This window comes from Polyodon spathula, chromosome 50, assembly GCF_017654505.1.
Source record: "Polyodon spathula isolate WHYD16114869_AA chromosome 50, ASM1765450v1, whole genome shotgun sequence".
Lineage (NCBI taxonomy): Eukaryota > Metazoa > Chordata > Actinopteri > Acipenseriformes > Polyodontidae > Polyodon > Polyodon spathula.
In genome coordinates, this window is record NC_054583.1 from 768,018 (window position 1) to 779,387 (window position 11,370).

The 11,370-nt window shown below is 43.4% G+C and overlaps 1 long non-coding RNA gene across 1 annotated transcript in view; it reads right to left on the reverse strand.

Moving 5' to 3' along the window:
- Positions 1 to 903: 903 nt before the first annotated feature.
- Positions 904 to 11,370, reverse strand: part of LOC121306773 — a 17,392-nt gene continuing 6,925 nt past the window's right edge. The window contains exons 2-3 of the long non-coding RNA XR_005948244.1: positions 1,273 to 1,329; positions 904 to 1,032 (exon numbers count right to left, since the gene is read on the reverse strand). This is a non-coding gene — a long non-coding RNA (uncharacterized LOC121306773). The remainder of the gene's footprint in view (positions 1,033 to 1,272; positions 1,330 to 11,370) is intronic.

Genomic DNA, 11,370 nt, shown 5'->3' on the forward strand with positions numbered 1-11,370 from the left:
ATGTGAGTTTAATAAGACACACCTGATCTTTACCAATGGCTATCAAGGGCTACCATGGGTTACCATAGATTGTACTCTCTCCTCATGTTCTAGTCTGCTGTCTATGTTCTAGTCTGTACTCTCTCCTCATGTTCTAGTCTGCTCTCTATGTTCTAGTCTGTACTCTCTCCTCGTTTCTAATCTGTACTCTCTCCTCGTTTCTAGTCTGTACTCTCTCCTCATGTTCTAGTCTGCTCTCTATGTTCTAGTCTGTACTCTCTCCTCGTTTCTAATCTGTACTCTCTCCTCGTTTCTAGTCTGTACTCTCTCCTCATGTTCTAGTCTGCTCTCTATGTTCTAGTCTGTACTCTCTCCTCATGTTCTAGTCTGCTCTCTATGTTCTAGCCTATACTCTCCCCTCGTGTTCTAGCCTATACTCTCTCCTCATGTTCTAGTCTGTACTCTCTCCTCATGTTATAGTCTGCTCTCTATGTTCTAGTCTGTACTCTCTCCTCATGTTCTAGTCTGCTCTCTATGTTCTAGCCTGTACTCTCTCCTCATGTTCTAGTCTGCTCTCTATGTTCTAGCCTATACTCTTCCCTCGTGTTCTAGCCTATACTCCCTCCTCATGTTCTAGTCTGCTCTCTATGTTCTAGCCTATACTCTTCCCTCGTGTTCTAGCCTATACTCTCTCCTCATGTTCTAGTCTGCTCTCTATGTTCTAGTCTGTACTCTCTCCTCATGTTCTAGTCTGCTCTCTATGTTCTAGCCTGTACTCCCTCCTCATGTTCTAGTCTGCTCTCTATGTTCTAGCCTATACTCTCCCCTCGTGTTCTAGCCTGTACTCTCTCCTCATGTTCTAGTCTGCTCTTTATGTTCTAGTCTGTACTCTTTCCTCGTGTTCTAGTCTGTACTCACCTCTCCTGTGTTGCAGGTGCAGAGTGAAGGTGAATAGCAGCGCCCCGATAACCACAGCACAGAACGGGGTCACAAGCAGAATCCAATAGCGCTTCATTAACAGCAGGGGGCGAGACTGTACCATTTGAGTGGAGGCTGGAGAGAGAGAGGGAGATGGAGAGAAAGAGGGAGATGGAGATGGAGAGTGAGAGAAGGAGGGGAGAGATGGGGGAGAGAAATACAAAATGCTTTAAAGACACATACAAATATACAGTTGTGCTGCTATTGCCCCTCAGTGTAATACAGAACCATTATTGACATAGTAATGCCATTGTCTGTCTGTCTCTTTGACTGCCTGCCTGTTTGTGTGTGTGTGTGCGTTTGTGAGTCTCTCACCATTTTGTTGCTGTATTATCAGAGTTGTGGAATCCTCTTCTGAAATCGTTGACATTTCTGAAAGAAAAATGGGAAAATCAGGCAGGTAACACAAGGGGTTAAATTCAACCCTGACTTCAATCAGAAACTGCACAGGCTGAAACCCAGAAGAAACACAGACAAGAAGAAGGAATTATATTGTAGCGTCAAACTGAACAGGATTGGGTATGTCTGTCTGCCTGTCTGTCTGTCCGTCTGTCGGCCTATCTGTCTGTCTGTCTGCAGCGTTAATGAAACTAAACTCTGGAAGAATGTAATAAACTAACACAGACACCAAGAAGGGATTATATTGTAGTGAACTGAACAGGATTGAAAGGGGCTCTGTCTGTTTGTCTGTCTGGCCAGCCCTGGGAGATCCCACTGCACATGGATCTCTTCAGTCAGGCGAAGGGCTCTCAGTACTCAGAACCAGGCAGGTTCTGGCTATGGGTCTGGCCCCTGAAATGGACCACTGGCTAGCCCTAGGGCTATTTGATGTGGTTGTGGGTATGTTGCAGAGCGCTAGGGCAGACTCCACTAATTCCTTGTACACCTACAAGTGGAGGTATTTTCAAGCTTGGTGTCTGGCTAGAAGCCATGACCCAATCTCTTCCCTATGCCAGTCATCGTACAATTTCTGCAGGACCTGTTTCAGCGATCAGCGATTTCGCCCTCCCAGGAGGACTGTTCTCCCTGAATAGAGCCTTAACCCTTTGTGGTCCATTTATTCAATGCTTGTCAGGCACATCAGAGTCAATTTATTTTCACACGCGTGGTTTAAAAGGCATTGAATCACAAAAGGACACTCAGTACTGCATCTCCAGCCAAGCCCCACCCCTTGTTCACTGTATTTTTCACATAGCTCTTTATAGATGTGCATACTGAAAAATCCTCTCCTGGTCACTTGTTTTTATCACCAAACTCCTCAATAATGCGATCCAAGTCATTATTTTATTACTGTAACACCTCAAAAAGCAGAAGAATCTATTTCCTTTGTCATATCTGTGTTATCTCTGTAGGGGACGGGGCTATGAGATACGCCCTTTTTTCGGCTTCATTCGGCTCCTATCGATCTCACTTGGCTATTGAAAGGTTTTTTCGACTTTTTCCGGAGAAAAAACGACTAAAGACCTGTGTTTTACGTCTTTTTGATGATGTCGGACAGGGTCGGAAAGGATAAATTGTCATGTCGGACCTGGTCCGACATAGGACCGCAGAGGTTTAATATTGTACTGGAGACTCTAAGAAGGCCCCATTTGAGCCCATACACTCCATAGATTTGAAGCACCTGTCTATGACAGCCTTCCTCCTGGCTATCACCTCTGCTAAGCAGGTCAGTGAGCTGCAGGTGCTGTCTGTGCACAGCTCCTGCATGGGACTCTGGGAGGATGACAGCAGGGAGTCTCTTTGCACCAACCCTGCTTTCCTCCCCAAGGTGATCACAGCCTTCCACATTAATCAATCTGTGGAAATGGAGTTCTTCCATCCACTCCCGTTTTCTTCAATGGAGGATGAGAAATTGAATTTCCTCTGCCCAGTGCGGGCATTGAGATGCTACGTGCAGGACAAGCGCTCTGCGCCAATCTGACATGAGACAAGGACCCTAGGACTGCCCATCTCTAAGCAGTGTCTGTTATACTGGACTGTGGACACAGTCTCGACTGTGAATGATGGTGCTGGCTTGCCCCCCACCTGGGAGGGTAGCTGCACACTCCACTAGAGAGTTGGCTACATCTTGGGCCCCCTTCAGAGGGGCCTCACTGTCCAATATTTGTACTGCGGCTAGCTGCGCTATGCCGTATACTTTCTCCAGGTTCTACCACCTTAATGTGGTAGATCCTGCCCTGTCTTCATTAGGCTTGAGGGTGTAATTCAGAACAGAACAGAAAATAGGAGGCATTTTTTTACACAGAGAATCATGAGGGTCTGGAATCAACTCCCCAATAATGTTGTTGAAGCTGACACCCTGGGATCCTTCAAGAAGCTGCTTGATAAGATTCTGGGATCAATAAGCTACTAACAACCAAACGAGCAAGATGGGCCGAATGGCCTCCTCTCGTTTGTAAACTTTCTTATGTTCTTATGTTCTTACGTAAGCTCAAACCGCTAACCCTGGGGTTATGTGGTTCTGATGCCTCTCTCATATGCTGCTGTTCCTTCCTCCTCGTGACGGCTCTGGTATACATCGTCCCATACATAATGTCGTTGGTGGTCATCTTCCGATTGAAAGGGAATGTCAGGTGACTTACCGTAACCCTGGTTCCCTAAAAGAGAAGACGACCACCAAACACTTGGTCGCCCTCATGGGTTTGATAGAAAAAGAGAAATCGCTTCCTCAGGATGTCACCCCAGGAAGGGGCCTATCGGCAGCTCTGGTATAGAGAGCTCAGTGATACCAACCCAATGGGCAGGCATATCCCATACATAATGTCATTGGTGGTCATCTTCTCTTTCAGGGAACCACATTGTGTGTGTGTGTGTGTGTGTGTGTGTGTGTGTGTGAAGTACATTAAAATATATATTTTGTTGTAGTCTTTAATCTACGTTAATGGAGAGTAGAAGGAATTAAACAAACGTTTGTACAAAGATTTAAAAAAAAAACTAGTGAAAAAAAGAGATTGCCTCGTCTCGGGGAATCCCAGCCATGCCCAGGGTCAGCGTCGAACAAGAATATCCCCCACCAGTGAACCCTCACCAGTCCAGCCTGAGCCATTCCCACAGTTAACCGCCTCCTCACAGTAGCAGCCAAGCCAGCGAGGGGATGCAACTCATGCAGCAGTGAACGCTGTCTGGTGCTGCAGCTGTCAGGGGCTTAGCCCAGAACAGCAGGATCAGCTGTGGGAGCTGCTGCAAGAGTACAAGGGCAGCTTTGCCCTCACTGAGGAGGGAGTTGGACAGACACATCTGGTATAGCATCGCAATGATATAGGGGCAGGAGCCAGCTACTGGCGAAGCAAGGTGGCAAATGTTGGTCCCCCAAGCTCTGAAGGAAGCTGTGCTGAGGGATCACCATGGAGCTCCTGATACGGGACACTTTGGGGTCATCAAGGACCTGCGTCCCTGGGGGCGGTGCAGACAAGATGTAGTCTGCAAGGGACCCACAGACCAGTCCCATGCACCCCTCCAGCAGTTTCCTGTCGGCGGGCCCATGGCGAGCCCATGGGATCGATATCCTGGGGCCATTCCTGTGGTCGGACAGAGGAAACTGGTTCATACTAGTGGCCATGTATTACTTCACAAAGAGGCTCGAGGCGTACCCCCTGCCTGACCAGGAAGCTGATACTGTGGTCAATGCCTTACTGGAGGGTTTTTTCAGCCGGTTTGGGGTCCCAAAGGAGATTCACAGCTACCAGGGCTGTAATTTCGAGCAGTTGAACATCCACAAAACCTGCACAACTCCACTCCACCCTCAGAGTGATGGTCTCTTAGAGCAGTTTAACCATACTCTTATAGTCAAAATCATGATCAGCACCACTAGTAACCAGAGTGACGGGGACAGGGGAGTGTCTGGTTCTGCTGTACAGCAGAACAAGATTCAACCTCCTGCACTCCTGCCTTGCTCATGTTGGGATGTGAGCTCTGGACTCCATTGCATTCACGTTTGGCCTGCTGCTGGATGCCCCAGTCGAGCCCCCTGGTCCACGAGCAGGCTACAGGACTGCCTGGAGATGGCTTACGCTTTTGCAGGGGACCAAGTGAGGGCTGCAGTGACAGCAGAAGTGGAACTATGACACGGTGGAAACATTTTGAAGACGGGGAGCTTGTGTGGGTCTACAGTCCCGAGTGGGAGAGGGGCCACTGTCCCAAACTTGACAGCGACTGGCTTGGGCCATGCCGGGTCCTGGAGAGAATCGGGGAGGTGGTCTACCAGCTTCAACTACCTCCCAGAGGGCAAGGGTTGGCGCAGACTCCCGGGTCGTTTTCGGGACTTTGTTGGTCCCCTCAGGACAAGGGACTCTGAGGGGGGAGCTGTGTAACGACCCAGCAGTCTGCACTAACTCAAAGGACTTGTTTGCTCTTCGGACACAGGGAGAGTGTTAAGCAGCATGGGGCAGGCGAACACTCCAGAGTCTTAAAGATTCAAATATGGGAGCTCAGGCTGACAACGGTAAAAATGGCAGAAAGGTTTGGTGCTTGAGAGAGAGAGAGAGCGAGAGAGAGAGAGAGAGAGAGAGAGAGAGAGAGAGAGAGAGAGAGAGAGAGAGAGAGAGAGAGAGAGAGAGAGAGAGGGGAGCCAAAGACAGTGTTAAATGCAATAGTTCTTAAAAGAAAGACATCAATAACCAGCCATTTATTATTTTGGAAGCATGGGTCACGGCTGACAGTGATTAAATAAATATAGTATCTGTAAAAAATAAACCATTGAATTAAAAAATCACAATTCCTGTAGCATCCGTCTTCATTTTCACACGTCACAGTATTCATAAATCAATGTTTCAAGAATCTTAGATGTCAGTCTTTTTTTAAAATTAAATTTTGTTTCATAGTATTACTTTTATTGATACTAGCACAGAAAAAAGACATAAATAAAATAACATAACATAACATAAGAGTCCAGTCAAAAGTCCCTTTATAGTATGATACAGTGAGATTGCAAAATGTTATTATTTTTGTATTTATTAATTATTTACTGCCCAAACAACCTGTGCTATGGGCCTGAAAAGTCCACATTAGTGTGTGTCAGGATTCAGTTAATCGCCGACAAAAAAGACGTTTCACGATCTGAGCATTTACAAATTATCAAAGAATCAAAGGAAAGGTTATTTCGGTTTTTGAGCAAATTATTTTGGTGAAACGGAAAATATCAAACAAACAAAGAACGAAACAGAAAAGAGACAGCATCTTCAGTCTCTGAGTAAAGCAGTATAATCAAATTGCAAAATGTGCTTGAGCAAATGTACAGTTCCAGAAGAGATTGTGAAGGTGCTGCTCAATCTGCGATTTTAAATTAGTCTCTGCCTCTGCTGTCTCTTCTTTATTGTTTTGTTCTTTGCTTGTTTGATATTTTCCATTTTGCAATATGAGCAAAAAAGAATAATTCTCAAACTGAACACAGGAGGGATTCAAGGAAACACAAGTACATGGATTAGGGAGTGGTTGACATGTAGAAAACAGAAAGTACTGATTAGAGGAGAAACCTCAGAATGGAGTGTGGTAACCAGCGGTGTACCACAGGGATCAGTATTAGGTCCTCTGCTATTCCTAATCTACATTAATGATTTAGATTCTGGTATAGTAAGCAAACTTGTTAAATTTGCAGATGACACAAAATAGAAGGAGTGGCAAACACTGTTGCAGCAGCAAAGGTCATTCAAAATGATCTAGAAAAGATTCACAACTGGGCAGACACATGGCAAATGACATTTAATAGAGAAAAGTGTAAGGTACTGCACGCAGAAAATAAAAATGTACATTATAAATATCATATGTGAGATACTGAAATTAAAGATGGAATCTATGAGAAAGACCTAGTATTTTATTTTGACCCAGAAATGTCTTCATCTAGACAATGTGGGGAAGCCATAAAAAAGGCCAACAAGATGCTCGGATATATTGTGACAAGTGTTAAATTTAAATCAAGGGAAGTAATGTTAAAACTGTACAATGCACTAGTAAGACCTCATCTTGAACACTGTGTTCAGTTCTGGTCACCTCGCTATAAAAAAGATATTGCTGCTCTAGAAAAAGTGCAAAGAAGAGCGACCAGAATTATTCCGGGTTTAAAAGGCATGTCATATGCAGACAGGCTAAAATAATTGAATCTATTCAGTCTTGAACAAAGAAGACTATGCAGCGACCTAATTCAAGCATTCAAAATTCTAAAAAGGTATTGACAATGTTGACCCAAGGGACTTTTTCGACCTGAAAAAAGAAACAAGGGGCAGAGTCACAAAAGGCGATTAGATAAAGGGGCATTCAGAACAGAAAATAGGAGACACTTTTTTACACAGAGAATCGTGAGGGTCTGGAATCAACTTTCCAGTAATGTTGTTGAAGCCGACACCCTGGGATCCTTCAAGAAGCTGCTTGATGAGATTCTGGGATCAATAAGCTACTGATAACCAAACGAGCAAGATGGGCCGAATGGCCTTCCCTCGTTTGTAAACTTTCTTATGTTCTAATGTTCTAAAATGATTCATAATAAATGCTCCAATTTTCACACTAAATAACACTTAATAGTACTGTACATGTCACTATGCACCATACTCTGTTTGCAAGTTAAATGCTTAACCTTCATCACGCCCAGGTCGAGGAGGCAAAGCGCTCACACTGGTCTCTATACTCAGAAGTGTTGTGCTAAACATTTTTCCAAACTAATTTTTTTTTTTTTTTCACTTTGTCAGAAAATTGAAGCAATACTTTAGGAGTCAATCTGTGAAAACAAAATGTATATGAACAGGTAGATTGCCTTCCTGCCAGGAAAACAAGACGAAAACAGATCAGCAAACGCGATGAACTACGATTCAACTGTTTCCAAAGGGTAGATAGATGTGGAATAGTTTTTGTTTTCACAGGAGCCAGCTGAAAATTCGCTCTTCTTGGTTTGGGGTACCATTTATTTAAAACTAACAATGGGAGTTGGCTTCTACAGGTTGGAATTGCTAATTCCTGTCATTCCATGTTATTCATTGCTTTCCCCCCATCTCCACCAGTGCAATGGTACACGAATGAACCTACCTTGATTCTAAGTTGTCAAATGTTTCATCTAGAGAGGGCTATCAAAAACAAAAGTGTCCACCGTTCAAATTACTTTCCGCGGAAATCCAGACTACGATGGTGACATATATGTTTATTGTTAAATCAATATAATCTTCTCCAAGTTGGTAATGTCACATGCTTACTTCCTTTCATTGTCCCCTTCCCCCCCCCCCCCCCCAAAAGCCAGTAGATGGTTTAAGCCAGTAGATCTCTCCAGATAGCTTTTTTCAGTTCAAGTTTAATGAGAGGCATGTAGGTCGATGCTCTGCACTGTTATACAAACATTTATATATTAGAAGAGGTTCAACCATTACAGTGTACACGAATGAAGGTTGATAGAATGAAAAAAATCCAAAACACAATTCATTGAAATGTGATATATATATATTAGAAGAGGTTATATTACAGTGTACACGAATGAAGGTTGATAGAATGAAAAAAATGCAAAACTGATATCTATATCACTTCAAGTTTAATGAGAGGCATGTAGGTCGATGCTCTGCACTGTAGTATATATATATATTATATATCTATATTATATATATATATTTTTTTTGAAGTAAATTTTTGGGTGTAGTTAAAAATTTTTACATACACATGCGATGGAATATTATTAATAGCCCCCCTTTTAAAATGTTCATATCTCACCAGGGGCAGACTATATAAGAAATAGTTTGCAGTATAGGGGATGAAAAACATACACGTTCTTTTCATAAACGGGGGAAATATACACACACATGAAGGAACACACACACAGTGCAAAGAAAAAGTATTTGCCCCCTGTCTGAACCGAGCCATCTTTTTGCTTATTTTCTTTCATTTTCTGTTGTACAGAGAGAAATAAACGTCGCCGCCTTCCAGCGTTTGATCTCCAGTGGTCCTTTTTAACAAACCGTTCAGTAAGATCAACACAAAGATGTAAGAAAACCGGAGTGTGCGGGCAGGCAGGCAAAGAGAGACGCGGCCTTCGGCTCTTACTAGCCAGGGAAAGAGACGCACACACAGACCGGTTACATACGGTTGCTCTTGATTTAATGTGCTCTCCTCTCCCTTGTTTGCGTCTTTACTCTCGGCTCAGTTCAGCGCTTATAAACGCTACTGTTAGTTTGTAGTCGCCACTGCTGAGCAAATAAAAAAGCAACACATTGAAATTTCATTTGCTTGCCTCGTCCTTCTTTGCTGAACCTGTGCGCACCAACGCCGCAATATGCTTTTATTAATGACAGATTTAATTTTTTATCCCCGTGACTTTATTCTCCCTCTGTCATTTTACTGAGATAAAGAGAGAGCGTTTAAAAAGGACCAAAAAGAAAGTAAGCAGAAAGAGTACACAGAACTGCAAACGCAAGTCAAAAAGGAAGTTAGAAAGGCCAAGAGAAAAATAGAAATGAACATTGCTAAGGGGGCTAAAACCGATTCCAAAATGTTTTTCCAGTATTACAAGCAAACCCTGTTGCAGCAACAAAGGTCATTCAAAATGATCTAGACAAGATTCAGAACTGGGCAGACACATGGCAAATGACATTTAATAGAGAAAAGTATAAAATACTGCACGCAGGAAATAAAAATGTGTATTATAAATATCATATGGGAGATACTGAAATTGAAAAATTGAAAAAGACCTAGGAGTTTTTGTTGACTCAGAAATGTTTTCATCTAGATAATGTGGGGAAGCTATAAAAAAAGGCCAACCATAAGCCTGGATACATTGTGAAAAGTGTTGAATTTAAATCAAGGGAAGTAATGTTAAAACTGTATTTTTGCATTACTAATGCACTAGTAAGACCTCATCTTGAATATTGTATGCAGTTCTGGTCACCTCGCTACAAAAAGGATATTGCTACTCTAGAAAGAGAGCAAAGAAGAGCGCCCAGAATTATTCCGGGTTTAAAGGCATGTCATATGCAGACAGGCTAAAAGAATTGAATCTATTTAGTCTTGAACAAAGAAGACTACGCGGCGACCTAATTCAAGCATTCAAAATACTAAAAGGTATTGACAGTGTCGACCCAAGGGACTTTTTCAGCCTGAAAAAAGAAACAAGGACCAGGGGTCACAAATGGAGATTAGACAAAGGGGCATTCAGAACAGAAAATAGGAGGCACTTTTTTACACAGAGAATCTGGAACCAACTCCCCAGTAATGGTGTTGAAACCGACACCCTGAGATCCTTCAAGAAGCTGTTTGATGAGATTCTGGGATCAATAAGCTACTAACAACCAAACCAGCAAGATGGGCCGAATGGCCTCCTCTCGTTTGTAAACTTTCTTATGTTCTTATGTCCTTATGAACACGACATGGCGTCAGAAGTGAAGCAGATAAGTCCTTTCATCACAAAACCGTCTCCGATGTAACCTTATTGAAAGAGATAGACAAATGCAGAGCCAAAGAAATCTCACATGCACAATCAAAACAAATGTTTGCGAGAGCCCTCTTCTCTCCGACTGTAATGACGCCTGCGGCTCAAACATCAGACACTGTCGATGCCCCAGCTATAGACCACATTGCTGGACACAAACATACATGACAACTATCACAAAAACGCAGAAAATCAGACAGGGGGCAAATACAGTCCCAGAGCTTGGCCCACATATAGTTTAACATGCAGGTAGTGTAACAAAAGAAATCATGTTGAAGTGTATGTAGGGCGACATATAACGGTAGAATTCTCACACGGCAGGTCAGTGAGGTTTTTATTGGAACCCTGGCCAGACTCACAAGAGGATACAAACACACGCCCACAGGATCAATGGAAAATTCAACTCCTAGTCCAAAACAAGGACACTAGTGCTGATGCCAGTCTTCTCCCCTTGGCATCATATGAAGTAAGCTTTGCAAACAAATCCTTGGAACACACAATCGTAATGTTGACAGCATATGAAGGTCTTAAAGTAAAACCCCATGGTACCACACATCTGGCTGTCATGAAATGGGACGGTACTGTGCTAAAATGATTACTTTTTGTCACCAATGAGTCACACACCCCCATTCTAGGATGAGATGCATGCACAGCTGTAGATCTTGTGCGCAGAGTTTTCAGCACCCCCAGTCAGTCTGACATCACTAAAGAACAGATGCTTAAGGAATACGCTGATATTTTTGATGACCTTGGGCAGTTCCCAGGTACTCGTCACATTTATGTAGACCCCAGTGTAGCCCCAGTCGTAAACGGCTGCAGAAAGATATCGCTAGCTGTGCTGGACAGGCTCAGAGCAGCTTTGACAAAACTAGAAACCCGCAGGGTCATTCGCAAGGTCACCAAGCCCACTCTATGGGTTAACAGTCTAGTCGTCACGGAAAATAAATTGAATGGGAACTTACACATTTACTTAGACCCCAGACAACTCAATAAAGCCATACAGAGCCAGCATTTCTCCATGC